Consider the following 16887-nt stretch of genomic DNA (forward strand, 5'->3'; position numbering starts at 1 on the left):
AAAAGAAAATTAGGAATAGTGCTACCTCAAGATCCAACTCTACCACTCCTGGGCATATGCCCAAAATTTGCTCCACCATTCAATAAAGACACTTGCTCAAATGTGTTCATAACAGCTTTATTTTTAATAGCCAGAATCTGGAAATATCCTAGATGTCCCTCAACCAAGGAATGGATACAGAAAATGTGATACATTTACAAAGTGGAATATTACTCAGCCAACAAATTATTTTCTATTAAATAATTACAGTCTAGCTTGTCAATAAATTTTATAGGAAAATACTCATAGGTTTCTATGAATATTGCAAACTATTAATTCAGAATTTGCTCATTTTTTAAAATAAAAAGAACGCCTAGTGTAATATTTATAGCTGCCAACTCCAAAACCATGCCTTTAGTGCTAAAATCAGATTGTTTGATTTTTCCCATCCTTATCCTTATATGTTATTTTTGTTGATATTTTAATGAGTGAAAATGACAGACTTCCATTTAGTTGGGAAATCAGATTAAAAGGAAAGCAATGATTGGAGCTGATTCATGTTCTTTTCAACATAAGGACTACTGTTAGCATTCCCCGCCTAAATTTGGGTTCCTGTTTTAGGGTAGTTAAAGTTATGCAAACTTAGTTATATTTTGAAGTTCTATATAAATTAATTTTTCAAATATACATCATCCAGACGATCACTGAAGGAGTAGAATTACTAATTTTATGTCTATGTATTGACTTTAGGTTATAAATAGTTCCCCTTAAATTTTGAAAATTTACTATTATTTTGGATACAGTTCCATTATAAAAATGAGAATTCAGTTTGCTCTTATAAGAGGCAGCTGGCTGGAGCTCCTCTAGATAATGGGCATTTGTCACAGACTGGCTCAGCATCTTCCATGTATTCTGATATCAGGCTCTCTGGTTTTCATACACATGTAAATGTAACTATCTAGACACCTTATTAGCAAAGTTGCTTTATAGCTCCTATGTGATCAAAGGCTCCCTTCTAATTTTCTAGGAATGATAGGTACATTTTCTGATTTATGACGTTTTCATTTTATCTTTTGTCTATTTAAGAAGTTCTTAAATCCTCTGAAGGAAAAGAGGCAATACCACACCCAAATATGGGCATGTTAAGAGAAATAACAGTAAGTCATTTTGAAGATGCCTGCAATGTTTTTTTGCTACAACAAACCAAAGATATAATAGAGAAACAGATGTGAAATTTCTGTGAGTGCACCCTGGAAGAACTCCACTGTGAACTACTTTGATAGCTGTTCTATACCTGCAGAAAGAAAATCCCACTCTAACAACTTGGAGAGATTTTTTGGAGGACTCCTAACATCCACAGCATAGGACATACCTTGAATGTGATGAAACCAATAATAACTGATGTTTTCCTGCATTGCTGATATTGTACAGCTATAGCTGTTTAGTATTAAATGCTATAGTAAAAGTTACTTGAAGGCAGGCTACATGGTTTAAACCATTTTCGTCATATTTAAATCTTGTGGTAAATGTACTAGATATAGTAATCATAAAAGAGTAAAAACTTTCACAAAATATGAACATGTATCAGTTTTCTTTTACAAGTTTATCAGTATTTTAAGTAAAATTTCTGTTTATATTTTTTACAGATTATTCCCAGACCTTGAAGGACATGACAGGAACTAGTCCTCACTAACAGAGGCCTTGCATGAGCCTAGAAAGCAATCTTTCCGGAGAACCGTGTTTACAACTTGTAAAACACATGGCATCACCTGAGAAAAGTCACTGATAAGTCTGATTTTTGAGTAGAAATATATTTCAGTATTCAGCTTGAGGTATTCAAAGATCTGATGGGGAAGGAGGATGCCAACAAAATGAGAACGAAGCTTTGCTTGTTCTTTAATATATTGTGAACTTATCATACTTTGTATATCATACTTTGTAAAATGCTCCTTCTTAGATGTATGGGGTTTTTGAATTTTTTATCTTAAATCTTTCTCTCATTTTTGGAACAGGATTAAATAGCAGTAATTGGCGGGTGGATTTAATTGCTTTTTTTTTTTTTCAGAGAAAAATGTTTGATGACTTAATGGCTCTTCTTCTGCAAGTGAAAATGTACCCACAGATATATTCAAGATGCTTTGCCAATTTCAATTGCATTGTTGAATCCAAAAAAGCTTCATAGTCAATCATATGTGTTTTCATACTTTTATTCTACTGTAGGAAACACAAAGTATTTCTAGAAAAATGAACCACTGTTAAAGCTGAAAATTGGGCGATTTCCTACTTACTGGTCAACTATACCCCATAGTATCGACTACTTCACTTTCTAAACAACTGTCCTGAGATCAGTTTATTGTACAGTGATTAGGTCCTAATTTTATCGTCGTCACTCTCTTCCCAATATGTTAATAGAGCTGAAAATGACCTTTGCATTAAGACAAAACTGAATTTAAGTTAAAACAATCCTCTTCACTTTGTAGGCAAAAGCAAGAGGATCAGGATATCAAGGCCATCTACCAGTCTCCTGCGAGTTCAATTATAGTCTGGCTTACAGTAGACTTTGATGAAATAAAAAGGGAAAGAAAAAAGAAAAGAACAGGAGCAGGAGAGATAAATTAGTGCTTAGAGTATTGACAGTTCTTCCAAGGACCTAAGTTCATTCCAGGCACCCACATGGGAGCTCATAACCATTTGTAACTCCAGCACCTGGATACAAGGCATGCATGTAGTAATAGGCAAGCATGAAAGGCAAAACAATTTTATACATACAATTTTTAGAAATTCAAAATGTAAAGCAAACAAAAACTGTAAATCATTCATACTTATTAATCACATCCTTTTGCAAAGGTTTAGATTTTTCTTTCTATAAAACAAACTAGTAGTCATGCAACAGTATCAAACACACTAAATTACACAAAATGTTAAAGATAAAACCTAGAGCCCACTAAAGCATAAAAAGCAGTGTTATGGGGGAACTTTTACACTGTGCTTATAAGGAGTCTAATGGCTGAGCAGAAAAAAGCAGCAAATGCTTAAAGTCTGGACAATTCTCTGAAAATCATGGAGCAATTGGAAAACCTTACTTAAAAATAGTGAATAGTGGTAAGAACAATGAGAATTTGTGACAACTTTCCATACCCTGAGTGTTGTTTCACAGATAGTCCCAGTTAGGTGCTGTTAAAAACATGAATGATCATGCGTAAAATACTCCTGCACGTAAGGTTCAGGTAATAGTGGAATAAGGAGCAGAAAGATTTTAAGAGCAAGAATATCAAGGAGTTCGGTGTGAGATTGTGTCTACTAATAATATAAGAAGCTACACCACAACGTCTTAACAACATGACTAACCAAACATAAGCTGAAAAAGGATGATACCAAGGAACATGCCTGCGTGAATGAAGAAACAATGAGGCGTCAACACTATCGAAAGAACGACAGATAACTGAATAAATCTGGGAGCAGGAGAAAAACCAATTAGTTGTCTGCTTGTGAATTCGCAACACTAAAAAGCATACAAAAGGTACCATCACATGTATGAAGCATGTTATGATCAGGAATATATGTATGCAATAAAAATATTGTAAAGAACTTGACATTTTCAATTTTAAGGGGAGCAGGGAAAGTGTGTGGGAGGGCTATCAGGGACAAAAGGTAATGGGAAAATACTGTATGATTAAATCTGAAAATTAAAACAAACAAGAACAACAGCAACACTGAAGCACTCCTCTTCTTTCCAGGTCCCAGATGAAAGTTGAGCTGCCAATCTGTAGGAGGAAGAGTATCAGGATTTCTTTATCTACTCAGGTGTTCTTTTTTTTTTTTTTAGGTTGCATAAATTTTATTTATGGTAAGAAGGTCTGAAAGTTAAAGTCCTTAAAGGAAAGTGTTATAGGGTAAACATAGAATACAGGTATCTGAATAATCCTCATCACAGCTTGTTCATAGAGCAAAGGGTTGAAGCTGAGAGACACTGTCAAGAATTATGTAGGTCCCTTACTTGTTTCCTGTTTTCTTCTTCTTCTGATGTCCATCCTCTTTGTCTTTCTGGATGGGGATTGAGCATTTTAGCCAGAGTCTTCCCTCTTGATTAGTTTCTTTAGGTATACAGGTTTTAATAGGCTTATCCTATATTATGTGTCTATATGAGTGAGTATATACCGTGTGTCTTTCTGCTTCTGGGATACCTCACTCAAGATGATCTTTTCCAGTTCACACTATTTACATGCACATTTCATGATTTCCTTGTTTTTCATTGCAGAGTAATATTCCATTGTGTAGATGTACCACAATTTCTGTATCCATTCTTCAGTTGAGGGGCATCCAGCTTCTGGCTATTACAAATAAAGCTGCTACAAATATGGTTGAGCAAATGTCCTTATTGTGTACTTGAGCCACTTTTGGATATATGCCTAGGAGTGGTATAGCAGGATCTTGAGGAATAACTATTCTTTTTTTTTTTTTTTTGAATTTTATTTTTTCTTATCAGTTACATTTTATTAACTCTGTATCCCAGCCGTGTCCCGATCCCTCATTCCCTCCCAGTCCCTCCCTCCCTCCCTCATCTCCACCGTGCCCCTTTCCAAGTCCACTGATGGGGGGGACCTCCTCCCCATTCATCTGATCCTGTTTTATCAGGTATCTTCAGGACTGGCTGCAAAGCCCTCCTCTGTGTCCTAACAGGACTGCTCCTCCCTTGGGGGGTGGGGAAGCCAAAGAGCCAGTCATTGAGTTCCTGTTAGAAATAGTCCCTGTTCCCCTCACTTTGGGAAACCAATTGGTTACTGAGCTACCACAGGCTACATCTGAGTGGAGGTTCTAGGTTATATCCATACATGGTCCTTGGTTGAATGTCAGTCTCAGAAAAGACCCTGTGCCCAGATATATTTGGTCCTTGTGGAGCTCCTATCCTTTCCCCATCAGACTAACTCCCCTTCTTTCTTATGATTCCCTGTATTCTGCCAAAGCTTTGGTCATGAGTCTTTGCTTTGAAAACACTGCTAGTTAGAGTCTTTCAGATGCGCTCAGTAGACTCCTGCCATACGTTCAATGCACATCCCATCTGTCTTTCTAAACAAGGATTGATCATCTTACCCCGTGCCTGCTCTCTTGATTATCTTTTTAGGTGTATAGCTATTCTTAATTGTCTGAGAAAGCGCCAGATTGATTTCCAGAGTGGTTGTACAAGTTTAAATTCCCACCAGCAGTAGAGGACCTTTCTCCAGAACCTCTCCAGCATGTGTTGTCACTTGAGTTTTTGATCTTGGCCATTCTGATGGGTGTAAGGTGAAATCTCAGGGTCGTTTTGATTTGCATTTCCCTGATGGCTAATGATGCTGAGCATTTCTTTAAGTGTTTCTCTGCCATTCGATATTCCTCTACAGAGAGTTCTCTGTTTAGCTCTGTTCCCCATTTTTTAATTGGATTACTTGATTTGTTGTTTTTCAGCTTCTTTAGTTCTTTATATATACTGGATATGAGTCCTCTATCAGATAAAGGGTTGGTGAAGATTCTTTCCCAATCTGTAGGCAGTCGCTTTGTTTTGATGACAGTGTCCTTTGGTTTACAGAAGCTTTTCAGTTTCATGAGAATTTTGTGAAGACAGAGGAACAGATTGTTTCCTGGCGAGGCTACACACACACACACACACACACACACACACACACGCATGCATATTTAAGGACAATTTTTATATTATAAGAGGGGAAGAACAATTTCCAAATCTCATGAAAGTAAGAAAAAGTTTCTGGAAGAAATGGAAAGTTTTTGTGGGTTTTTTTTTTTTGTTTGTTTGTTTTGTTTTGTTTTCAATATGTAAACAACTTCAGAACTTCAGTCCAGGGATATTATGGGCCATGATCCCAGAATTTACTAGCAAGCTATAAAGCTGGTGAATACATAAAAATAAATATTTTAACCATATTAGCAAGAAAAGAAAATAAATAAAAGTCCATGAGCAAATATAAAATGTAAAACTGTATCATGTTTTAAAAAGTCAGTGAATTAAGAACCATCAGATGGTCTGCATCTGGCGGGGTCTTCTGTGGGATCCTATAATGAACCTCATACTTTAAGGGGTTCAGATGGAAAATAAGAGACATTTAGACTGAAAACCAAGATTCACAATTATCTATTTGAAGATGCCATTGAAGTGTAAGGAAATTCTATGAGGGTCAACCACATAGTAACAACAACAAACAGTATTACAAAAGTCATTGAGTTCAGTAAATTTCTGTTTACGCTTCTTTAGAGTTTGAAAAATCTGAAGGATACACTGAAGAAACATTTTTTTTTCACGCTAGTTTCAAGACACTCAAAAAAAATTAAAACAATGACTTTCATGGCATACTTCAGAGGGATCAGGTAATTCCTCACTCCAATTTTTAAAAATATCAAACAGAGCATAAAATTTATATGACCAATCTTAAAAAGAACAAACTGGAACAATTCTACGAATATTTCATGAATGTATACAAAGCTGAAATGGCCAAGACTGTGTGCATCTGAAAGGACACACTTATCCAACTGTGAAGAGAACTGAGTAAAAACCCAAACCCACAGAGCGTGCTCAGCTTTTCTACAAGAGTGACAAGAAAAATCAACATATAACCCAGAGAATTGTTTTCATCAGATGCTACTTATCCATATGTGAAGGACTGAATTTGGTCTACCTTTCTGCACATAAAATACTCAGATTAACTACACACTGATAAAAGAGCATATAAGATATGAAAACACAATTTTTTTTTTACAGGAAAACAATTGGTTAGCATTTTAAAAACTTGCCAGGAATGGTGGTGCATGCCTTTAATCCTAGCACTGGGGAGGCAGAGGCAGAGGGTTCTCTGTGAATTCCAAGTTAACCTGTTATATAAAGTGAGTCCAGGACAGCCATCACTCTGTTACACAAAGAAATGCTGTCTTCCTAAAAACCTAAAATTACCAAAAAAAAAAAAAAAAAAAACTTTTTAGGTAATTCTAACTCAGCTATGTTATAGGCTTTATATATAATACATGGAAATATATACATATTTATGTAAAGGAATTGCATTTAGAAAACATAAGTGTGATCTGTGGTGTATCTTAAAAATTCATATGCTTCTGATAAACTATGCTAAGAAATGTTTAATTTTGACCCAAGAAGTAATATAAGTAACTACTGTGATACCAACTTCTTCCTCAGGAACACACACGCAACACACACACACACACACACAGAGAGAGAGAGACTAGTAATTGTAATGAAGAGATGAGACTACAGAATGGGGTAAAACATGCAAATAATTTATTTTATGTAAATAGAAGTGGGAAATATTTTTTCTTAATTCATCACTGGTCTATTTTGATGAATAAGGTTGAAGTTAGGAGGAGACCTTGCCCCAGATAAGTGTCTGGAACAGAGAAAAGTCTTTGTGGCATACATGTGAAGATCGTGACTACGGTTGGAGCATACACAGCTAATAAAACAGAGCAGTAGTTAGCTTTGTTTACCTTAGCAATGATTTTGAGGTTTATGTGTAGGTGATAGAGTGTTATTATTTTTCAAGAGAGGGAATTGTGCCGCAGAAAAATTCAGTATCACACCTAGCAGAGTCTCTTTAATGTGGGATGTTCATTGTGTTTGCAACTATACTGTAAATACAACGTGACATATAAGGATGTAAATCCCTATGTGACTTGAAAGGATCATGCATTTCAGATATTTGAATAAAAAAAAAAAAGGCATGTGAGACATGTTTATTTTTTAAGTATGATTATAAAATAAGTAATAATTATCCCCAAATACAGATTGTCACATGAGAAAACCCAAGTCAAGCTTTATCTTCCCAAGGTTTAATTATTGAACGCTAGTTTATATATTCTAGTGTAGAAGTTCTTCACTTTCTTTCTGCATGTCCACCAAAACTCTGACTAAGCCTTGTTGTCTAATACTTTCCAGTATCTGGAAACTCCAAATTTCCAAAGAATGCAAATGAATCTAAATAGGGCAAACGTTAAAAATGAATCCTGTTCCTTCTTTCCATCATCTTAAATTTACTATCTTCTCTAGATACATCTCCATATTTCAAAAGAATCATGCAGATAAGAGGTGGTATTTTTACTTTACTGGTAAATAGCCATTCAGTTTGTAGTAGCACATAAGAAGAACATACTTTGAATCTAGTGAAAGTTTTTCACACTGACTCCACTTCTTCCCTTTGGTTTTCACTGAGTCTCTGACCTCTTAAATGCATAACACAGAATGCTGTTCTGTAGGAAGGGGATAATGCAAACAATTGAGGTCAAGTCAAACAATTTATTTTTTACTTATTTGCTCATTACCTAGTATGGAATCTTGCTAACATTTTTTAACCTCAGTATTTTCCTGGATAAAAACACTTAAATTATTGGCATCTATAAAGATTATAAAATAAATGCTGGACCAATAATTTGAAATATTGCTTAACATATAGACATAAATATTGTTTAGAGTTGTTTGGGTCATTCTTTCCTAATAAAGTCTTTTACAAATCATTACATGGCCACTGAACTTCATTTAAGAGTTATTCAACTACACATTTTGTTACTCATATGCCTCATGCTAATTGGAAGCACTGATATATACTATTAGAGAATGTAAGTTGTGTCTTTCTTATGCCCCAATTAAAAATCATAGCAATTTAGCAGGTTCAGTAAAAAAGTATAATATTGCATGAACTTGGGTATTTCATGTAAAAGAGAACAAAGAAAAAGCTATTTAGTCAAAGTTAAGAGCAAAGTCATCAACCAACAAGCCCAAGAAGCATTTGGCAGAGACCCAAAGGCTAGGCAAGTTGTGAAAAAAACACAGAAAAGATTTTTGTTTTTTGGTTTTTTTTTTTTTTTTTCAGAAAAGGTTTTAAGTGTTATGATTTGTTAGTTGGGAAGGCTAAAGATGAAGCAAGATGATGGGAATTTAAAGAGACTGAGTAGGATTGTAAGACTTCTTTGATTTTTTGACAATTATAGGGTGTGCTATAATTATTTTAACTCTCCTTCCCCTCTTTCTTCTTCCACTGTGGCTGATTCCCTGCTTTTGGCCTAGTCCTGCATTTTTCTTTCCTTTTTTTCTTTTTCCGTTTCTTTTTCTTTTTTGCTTTCTGTTCCACATAACAGGCACACATGTTGTATGTTCTTGACTGTCATGCCATATCCATTTTGCATCACTGATCTTTTATGACCTTTCCATCTTCTCTTCTATAATATTCCCTGGGCATTGGAGAAGCTGATGTAGATAGCTCACTCAGGGCTCAACACTCAGATGTCACCTTTTTCTTAGAACTTGACCAGTTGTAAATTTCTCTATCAACTACCATCCTTTGATAAAAGAAAAAAATGTTATTAAGAACAATCAGATTACTCTAGTCTGGTTATTGGGACTCGTTATTACAGAGTATTGTTTTCCTTCTTGAAATAGTTGTTAGAGCCAACAATTGTGATATATTTAAAGCTTTACTTGCAAGTAGAAGGTTGGCCTCCTGATTGTCATGTGTGTGTGTAAGTGTGTGTATGTGTGTGTGTATGCTTGTGCACATCTGTATCTGTGTCCCCGTCTATGAATCATATCTGTAAATCAGAGGACAACTTTGCAAATTAGTTGTGACTTTCCACCTTGTTTGATGTGGCTTTGTGCTCAGTCTGCATGTTAGCCTAACTGGCGATGACCTCACAGGCATGTTTCTGTCTCTAGGTCCCATTTCTCTGCACGAGCCCTTCTTGCAGACACCCTGACTCAATTATTTATTTATTTATTTATTTTAGTTTTTTTTTTGTTGTTGTTGTTTTGTTTTGTTTTTGAGAAAGAGTTTCTCTGAGTAGCCCTGGCTAGTCTGTGCAGGCTTAGAATTTTTTTTTTTTCAATGCAGTTTATTCAGGAACATTGAACAATCCTCGGACCCCAGGGAAAGCCAGCCCACAGCTTAAATAGCCTCTGGGTAGCCAACCCAGGCGTGCCACGTGGGCAATGCAGATAGGTCCACATACATGGAAGCAAGCCAGATCCTCAGCCTTAGCCAAATGTGGAATTGTTCGTGACAGAGAGCACTCACTATCGGGAAGGTGGAAGGCGGAAACCAGCTCCATCTTTAAGGCATAGCATTCCGCAGCTCTCTACAGTTCCCCCTTTTTTGTTTTAGACGTATCAGGCAAGAGTAGAGGTCTGATCTCTGATATTAGAAATAAATTGGGACTTTTATCAAACCTACTTTATTTAGGGTTCTTAAACACCTTTACTTCCCTTCCATGCCCTGAACTTACATAAGAGATTAGTAGGGAAAAAGGCTATAAACCTCTTTTATTTACTTCCTGCTGAGTATAGTCAATGGGTCTTTAAGGAATTACCAAACTCAGTTCTCAAGTCTAGTCCTAAAGCTAACAGCAATCAGCAACACACATCAGCAGGACACGTCAGGGAAAGCCACAAGACTCAGTTGTTTGCCCTGAGAAGTTTTCTGGAACATTTCTCTAGGGAAAGTCAAGTGTCAAAGCACAAAGATCAGTGCAGCAATGTCCGTCCAGCAAGCAAAGCCTCACTGTGTGGGGACCTTTACGTATCTCCTCTCCACAAAGTCCACCCACGGATGTTCTCAGCTGGCTAAAGTCATATCCCTGGCATGAGAAAGCTCACTGCAAAACATCACATGCTCTCTCACAAGCTAGCCTCCAGCAAAAGATCACCTGACAAAACTGAGTCTTCAAAGAAACCAGAAACTTCCACTTCAGTCCAGGACTCACTTTGTAGCCCAGGCTTACCTCGAACTCACAGCTATTTGCCTGTTTCTGCCTCCCTGAGTGCTGTTATTAAAGGTGTGTGCCATCATGTCTGGCTCAAATCTCAGGTCTTAATGCTTTTGTGGCAAGTGCTTTAGCTACTGAGTCATTTCCTAGTCCCAGTGGATATTTTCTGATGACCTAGACAGCTTTTGTTCCTCAATTGCACTCTTAGTGAAGCAACAGAATTACCAGGTGTACATTAGTGAAGAATTCACAAAACTCAAACAAAACAAAACACCAAGTGCAATAAATTCATTTCCTGTGTTATGAATAGTTTTTATTTTAACACACAAAAAGAAGAATGCAAAAGGACATGAAGTCAATGGAACAAATATTTCTCATGATGTAAACTGCATCAAGTATATAGCAGAGACATACTTGGCTTTCTAATATGTAAATTACTATCTTATTTGGAAAAAGGTTTAGAGATATACAACTATTATGAAATAAAAATATTTCTTGGAATCTCAAACTAAAATAATTATAATTATCATAAGATGATTTTAAAACTAGATATGACTATTACAAGATTAAAAAGAGCTGTGCTCTCATGGTATCCTTTATCCCTATGGCTCCTACACTCCTTTCTCCTGACCTTTTGCAGGAAGCTCTACCTAATCTCTGGCTGTGGGTCTCTGCATCTGCCCAATAAGTTTCTGGATGAAGCCTCTCCGGTGATAACTAGGCTAAGCACTGATGTGTGAGTATAGCAGGCTGTCATACTACTAGGAATCATTTCACTGACCCTTGTTTTTTGACAGTTTTTGACAGTGGGCTCTATCCTAGCTCTCTTGGTTATCTCACCTCCAGTTCCTGGTCATCTCAGCAGTATTGGCCATCGGCTCCCACTTGTGGCATGCGCCTAGTTGGATGCATCAATGGTTGGCCACTCACTCATGTTCTACACCAGTTATTCCAGCATAATTTAGGGTAGGGCAGATTGTAGTGGCTGGGTTGGTGTCCCAGTCCAATCACTGAAAGCCTTGCCTAGTTACAGAAGATGGTTAGTTCTGGCTCTGACTCCTCCATTACTAGGAGTCTTCTCCAGGGTCACCCTCAGAGATTCCTGAGTTTTCAGTGTGCTAAGTGTCTACATCACCTTAAAAATGCCCCCCAATTCCAGTAGTATCTCCCCATACTCTCTCCCTCCATTCCTCTGCCCTCACTTTATCTCAGAAGGGATATTCCCATCCTCCAGTCCACCCACAAAAATCTATTCAATTATGTAGAGCTTCTAAGGGCTCATGGAGACTGAAGCAACAATCACAGAGCCTGCATGCTTTTTCACTAGCTAACTCCGCGTGTAAGTTAGAGTTGTGTAGATTGGTGTTCCAGCAGGGCTCCTAACAGTGGGAGTGGCAGGTGCCTCCACTCTTCCACCTGATTCTGGGACGCTTTTCCTCTTACTGGGTTGCCTTGTTCAGCTCTGATATGAAGGTTTGTGCCTGGTCTTACTATTGCAGCTTGTTAAGACAGTTCTGCTGATTATCTCTGAGAAGCTTGCGTTGTTCTGAAGGGAAATGCAAGAGACCTAGGAGAGAAGGTATATGGGAGGGTAGCCAGGGATGAGTGGAGGTCGGGCAAACTACAGTCAGGTTAAAATATACAAGAGAAGAATTATAAAGGGAGGGGGACTGTAGGGTTACTTTAACAGTTATAAATATATGCTGCTTTTGTAGAGGAATCATGTTTGATTTCCAGTTCTCATAAGAAGGGACTCATAACTGTAACTGTAACATAAGCCTCAGGGAATTCCAACCTTACTAGCCTGCATGGGTACCAATACCCATAAATGCATGCTTGCATACATACATATACATACATGCCTAATTAAAAATAAAGTCTTAAATGTAGTGAATAGTCCTGTCTAGGCGTCAACCTTTAAGCTAGTTCTCCCAACTCATCATGATAACCATGCTTTCCAACAGCAAAGGCACAGCTTCCCAGCAATATCCTTCCTTGCTTTCAGATTCTGTCTTAGATGGTCCATGTGCTTTCAAGGACAACAAATTCTCTGGCAGCACAATTAGAGTTCAGTCACAGATTTGGCTGAGATGATTATCATCTCAGAGGGAGTCATCAGCTACTGATGGAGATGTGACTAAAGTTGCCAGATACCTAATCAACCCTCTGTGCTGTCAAGGAAATTTTTGTATTAAAAATTCATATTGAATCTGAGCCTAGGCACTATGCTTGGGTAGACAGACTCATATATTAACGATGATACAATTTCTTTAGATAGAAATCTGGAACATTTTATTAATTTTTTGAGATTTCATTTATTTTTATTATATATATATATATGAACATTGCTCTGCATGAATGTCTGTACCATGCGTCTGATGCTAGTGGAGGCCAGAAGAATGTATTGTATTCTTTGGGACTGAAATAGACAGTAGCCATGATGTGGTCACTGAACGCTAAATATGGGTCCTCTAGAAGAGCAACCACTACTCTACACCACTGAGCCATCTATCCAGCTGTTCATCTCCAATATTTACAGTAGTTTTCACATGTCACACACAGGCATACATCAACACGCTCAAATATATATATATATATATATATATATGCAAAAAAGGAAACCTATGTTTTGACAATTGCAATCTCTATGACTTTCTAAGTTTTAATCAATTTTAACATTCTCTTACTGCTTGATTTTTATGTGTGTTATCTTGTGTTTGAATTTATGATTGTACACAGATATATGCATGAATGAAGAAAGGATTGAAATTTGTTTAGTCAGTCTCAGTTTTTAACTTTTACTCTGTGTGTATGTTCTTGCATGTTTATGTTTTAACTATGTGTATGTGCACCCATCCATGTGGACAGAGGTTTGAGAAGAACATTGGTTGTTCTCATCTAATACCCTTTACCTTATCTTCTTGAAGCAGTCTCTCGCTGAAAATGAAAGGTGCTGTTTTACTCGTATGTTGGCAGTCTAGCAAGTCACAGATATTCTCCTGTGTCCATAACCCTAGCAAGTAGGTTGGAGGGTCTAAGCACCCGTGACCATATCTACATATTTACAAAGATGCAATTCAGGTACTTTTGCATGCACAGCAAGCATTTGTATGAACAGAACTGTCTCTCCAACCCAATAGAGACTGTCTCATGTGAATAGATATATAATTTAATGAGGTAGTAAGAAGCACGTTGATAATATTCACTTATTGCAATGCACAGCAATATAGCAAGTGGCAGATTATATGTGTTCTGCATACATTGATTGCTACCTTATTTCATTAAACAGCTGATCAACTTCTTCCTGGCCACATAGAAACTCAGAAACTTCGCCTACTGCCTTTTCATCTCTTGGAAAGAGTTCCATATCATTTAAGAGTGAAATTGCCACTGGTTGGTAAGAATGGAAAACTTCCTCTCTTAGTAAAACTACTTCTTTGTTAACCATACCCTACTCATTTTCAATGACTAAAGTAATACAGAAAAATGAACTTTTCTCTAAATTAGTTATAGTCAGGATGAGAAGAGAAGTAGTAGATTACGTGTGCAAGCATAGACAGCCTCAACTTTTATTGTAACTGATAAGATTTCCTGATATGACGTAACATTATGTGGAGTCTTCTACTAATGGATTTAGTACTCTATGTGCTTTGAACTGGTGCTGTGAGAAAAACATGAATAGCTACACCAGTGTGTGGACCAACTGGGACCTATCTCTTCAGGTAGAATGAAAAGCAAGATAATCTTCATCCCATCGTGCATATATCTGGCCTTCTATTGGATAATGTTATTTTGGAAGCAAAGCAAAGGAATCTGATCATTGTTATGAGAATTGAGTATCTTCACTATTAATATCCTTTGCACATAGGTCCATCTACATGCTTATGACAAAGCCATTTGACTTTATTTGTTAATTTCCCAAGCCAATGAATATGTAACAGATTCAATTTGAATTTTTTCACGTTAACTTCTTACCCACAGAAAGCAAATAAGTAACATTTTCAAATGAAGACAAGATAGTCATGAAGAGGAGACCTTTGCAGCCAGTCCTGAAGATACCTACCTGATAAAATAGGATCAGATGAATGGGGAGGAGGTCCCCCCCATCAGTGGACTTGGAAAGGGGCACGGTGGAGATGAGGGAGTGAGGGAGGGACTGGGAGGGAATGAGGGATCGGGACAAGGCTGGGATACAGAGTTAATAAAATGTAACTGATAAAAAAATAAAAAATAAAAAAAAATCACAAAAAAAGATAGTCATGATGGGAGGTACTAGGCATATATATCAGCAAAAAAAAGGTTATATCAAATCAATTCATCTGCAAAATAATTTTTTTCTTGTTTTCCAGGTAATCATAAACAGTACTAAGTGCTCCTAGAAAGAAATTGAGGAGGAAGAATTCACACAGAAGTTAAAGATGCGATTTTATTGTGTTTAATGAATGTGTTTTGTTTGTGATTTTACAAACTGTTCACTTTGTATTTCATTCTGCATTCATAAGTTTTTTTTTTCTCACTACATGACATGATGAACAAGTTCTTCAGAATATGAAACCAATTAGAAAATTCATGAATGCCTTTCATATATGGTTGCAATCTCTAATTGTACAATAATACATATACAGCAGAGTATGAAATTTTTAACAATCACACAATGAAGCTTACTTATTGACTAAAGTCTGGATTGGAAAAAAACAAAAGAGAAATGGTTGGCATTTTTACTGTGGCTGAAATTGGGGAGTCAGAGCTGAATGATGTGTTATACACCAGGACTCAGGTGCCAGAAGTAGGAGGATTGCTGTGAATTTTGTTGCCAGGCTTGTCTACATACTGAGTTACATACTACAAAGCTATTATTAAACACGGCCTTACAAACACAAAGACATAAAAAATGGGCGTAGAATGAAGAATCCTGATGATATCAAATGTGTGAGCATTTGGATATTCCATCTGCTTTCCCAGAAATAGAACACAGGGAAAATAGGAATTTAGCAAAGAAGCTTAAATGTTGACAGTATATGTTCACACACAATGGAGCCAGGATCTTTGTTACATAAGTCCTGAGATGAAGCATGATTTGTTGTCCACTGGTTCCCTGTGTCCTGGTAGCTAAGCAGGGTCTGTGAGTCTCTTTGCTGCTGCTGTTTGCCAATTGGATGACCTTACTCAAAACCTTAAGTGCACACATTCTCCTATCAGTCACTTTTTTATTGGGTGCATTAATACTTCCCACACAATGTCTTATACTTATCATGAGTGACTGTAATGACATGTCATCTGCTGTGTTATATAGCTCATGTAATAAATGTGTTATTATAGTCTGACTTTAAAATATGTGTGTGTGTGAGTGTGTGTGTGCATGTGTGTGGACATTATTTAAAACTAGCCTTGCTAGGCCACAGAGGAAGACAATGCAACCAGTCCTTACAAGACCTGATAGGCTAGGGTCAGATAGAAGGTGAGGAGAACCTCCTCTATCAGTGGACTAGTGGAGTGGGATAGAGGGAGAAGAGGGAGGGAGGGTGCGATTGGGAGGAGACAAGGGAGGGGGCCACAGTTGGGAAACAAATTGAATAAATTGTAAAACATGATAATAATAATAAATTAGAAAATTATAAAACTATTAGCACTGTGTGTCATTGATAAAATGCGCTATGATAATATCTCCATATACGGAGTTTAAAACCTCTGGATCTAAGGAGATCTGATGATGAGTCATGATGATTGCTTCCACACACAGATGTGTGAGAGAGAATAGCTTGCTATTGGCACGTGATATGCAACATATCCAAACAACTTAATCTCTCAGATATTTATGGCTGTTATGAGCCCAGTCTTTATAAATTCTCTTCCAAGTCCTAGAGTAAATACTGGCTGTATCGTGTCTTATAAATGTATTTATTTATTGTGACTAACTTAATGTTATTATGATACAGTACAGAGAGAGGTAATTAACATGCATTTATTCCAACTTCAAAAATCCCTATCATCTTTCACAGCCTCAAAATAGTTTAAGAGTATAAAGCCCAAAATTTCTTATAAGACTCAAAGCAATTTCTTAATTGTAACTCTGGAAAATCATAATTGAAGAGCAGATCACACACTTCCAACATGTAGTGGTAATGCACAGCATATGTATTATCATTTCAAAAGAGA

General features: G+C 36.8%; 1 long non-coding RNA gene across 1 annotated transcript; it reads left to right on the forward strand.

Moving 5' to 3' along the window:
• The first annotated feature begins 1632 nt into the window (after positions 1-1632).
• Positions 1633-16272, forward strand: LOC132652483 (uncharacterized). The gene is made up of 4 exons (XR_009590123.1): positions 1633-3499; positions 11372-11467; positions 14021-14128; positions 15081-16272. It is a non-coding gene; the product is annotated as an uncharacterized LOC132652483 (long non-coding RNA).
• Positions 16273-16887: the final 615 nt, after the last annotated feature.

Source organism: Meriones unguiculatus, chromosome 2 (genome assembly GCF_030254825.1).
Source record: "Meriones unguiculatus strain TT.TT164.6M chromosome 2, Bangor_MerUng_6.1, whole genome shotgun sequence".
Lineage (NCBI taxonomy): Eukaryota > Metazoa > Chordata > Mammalia > Rodentia > Muridae > Meriones > Meriones unguiculatus.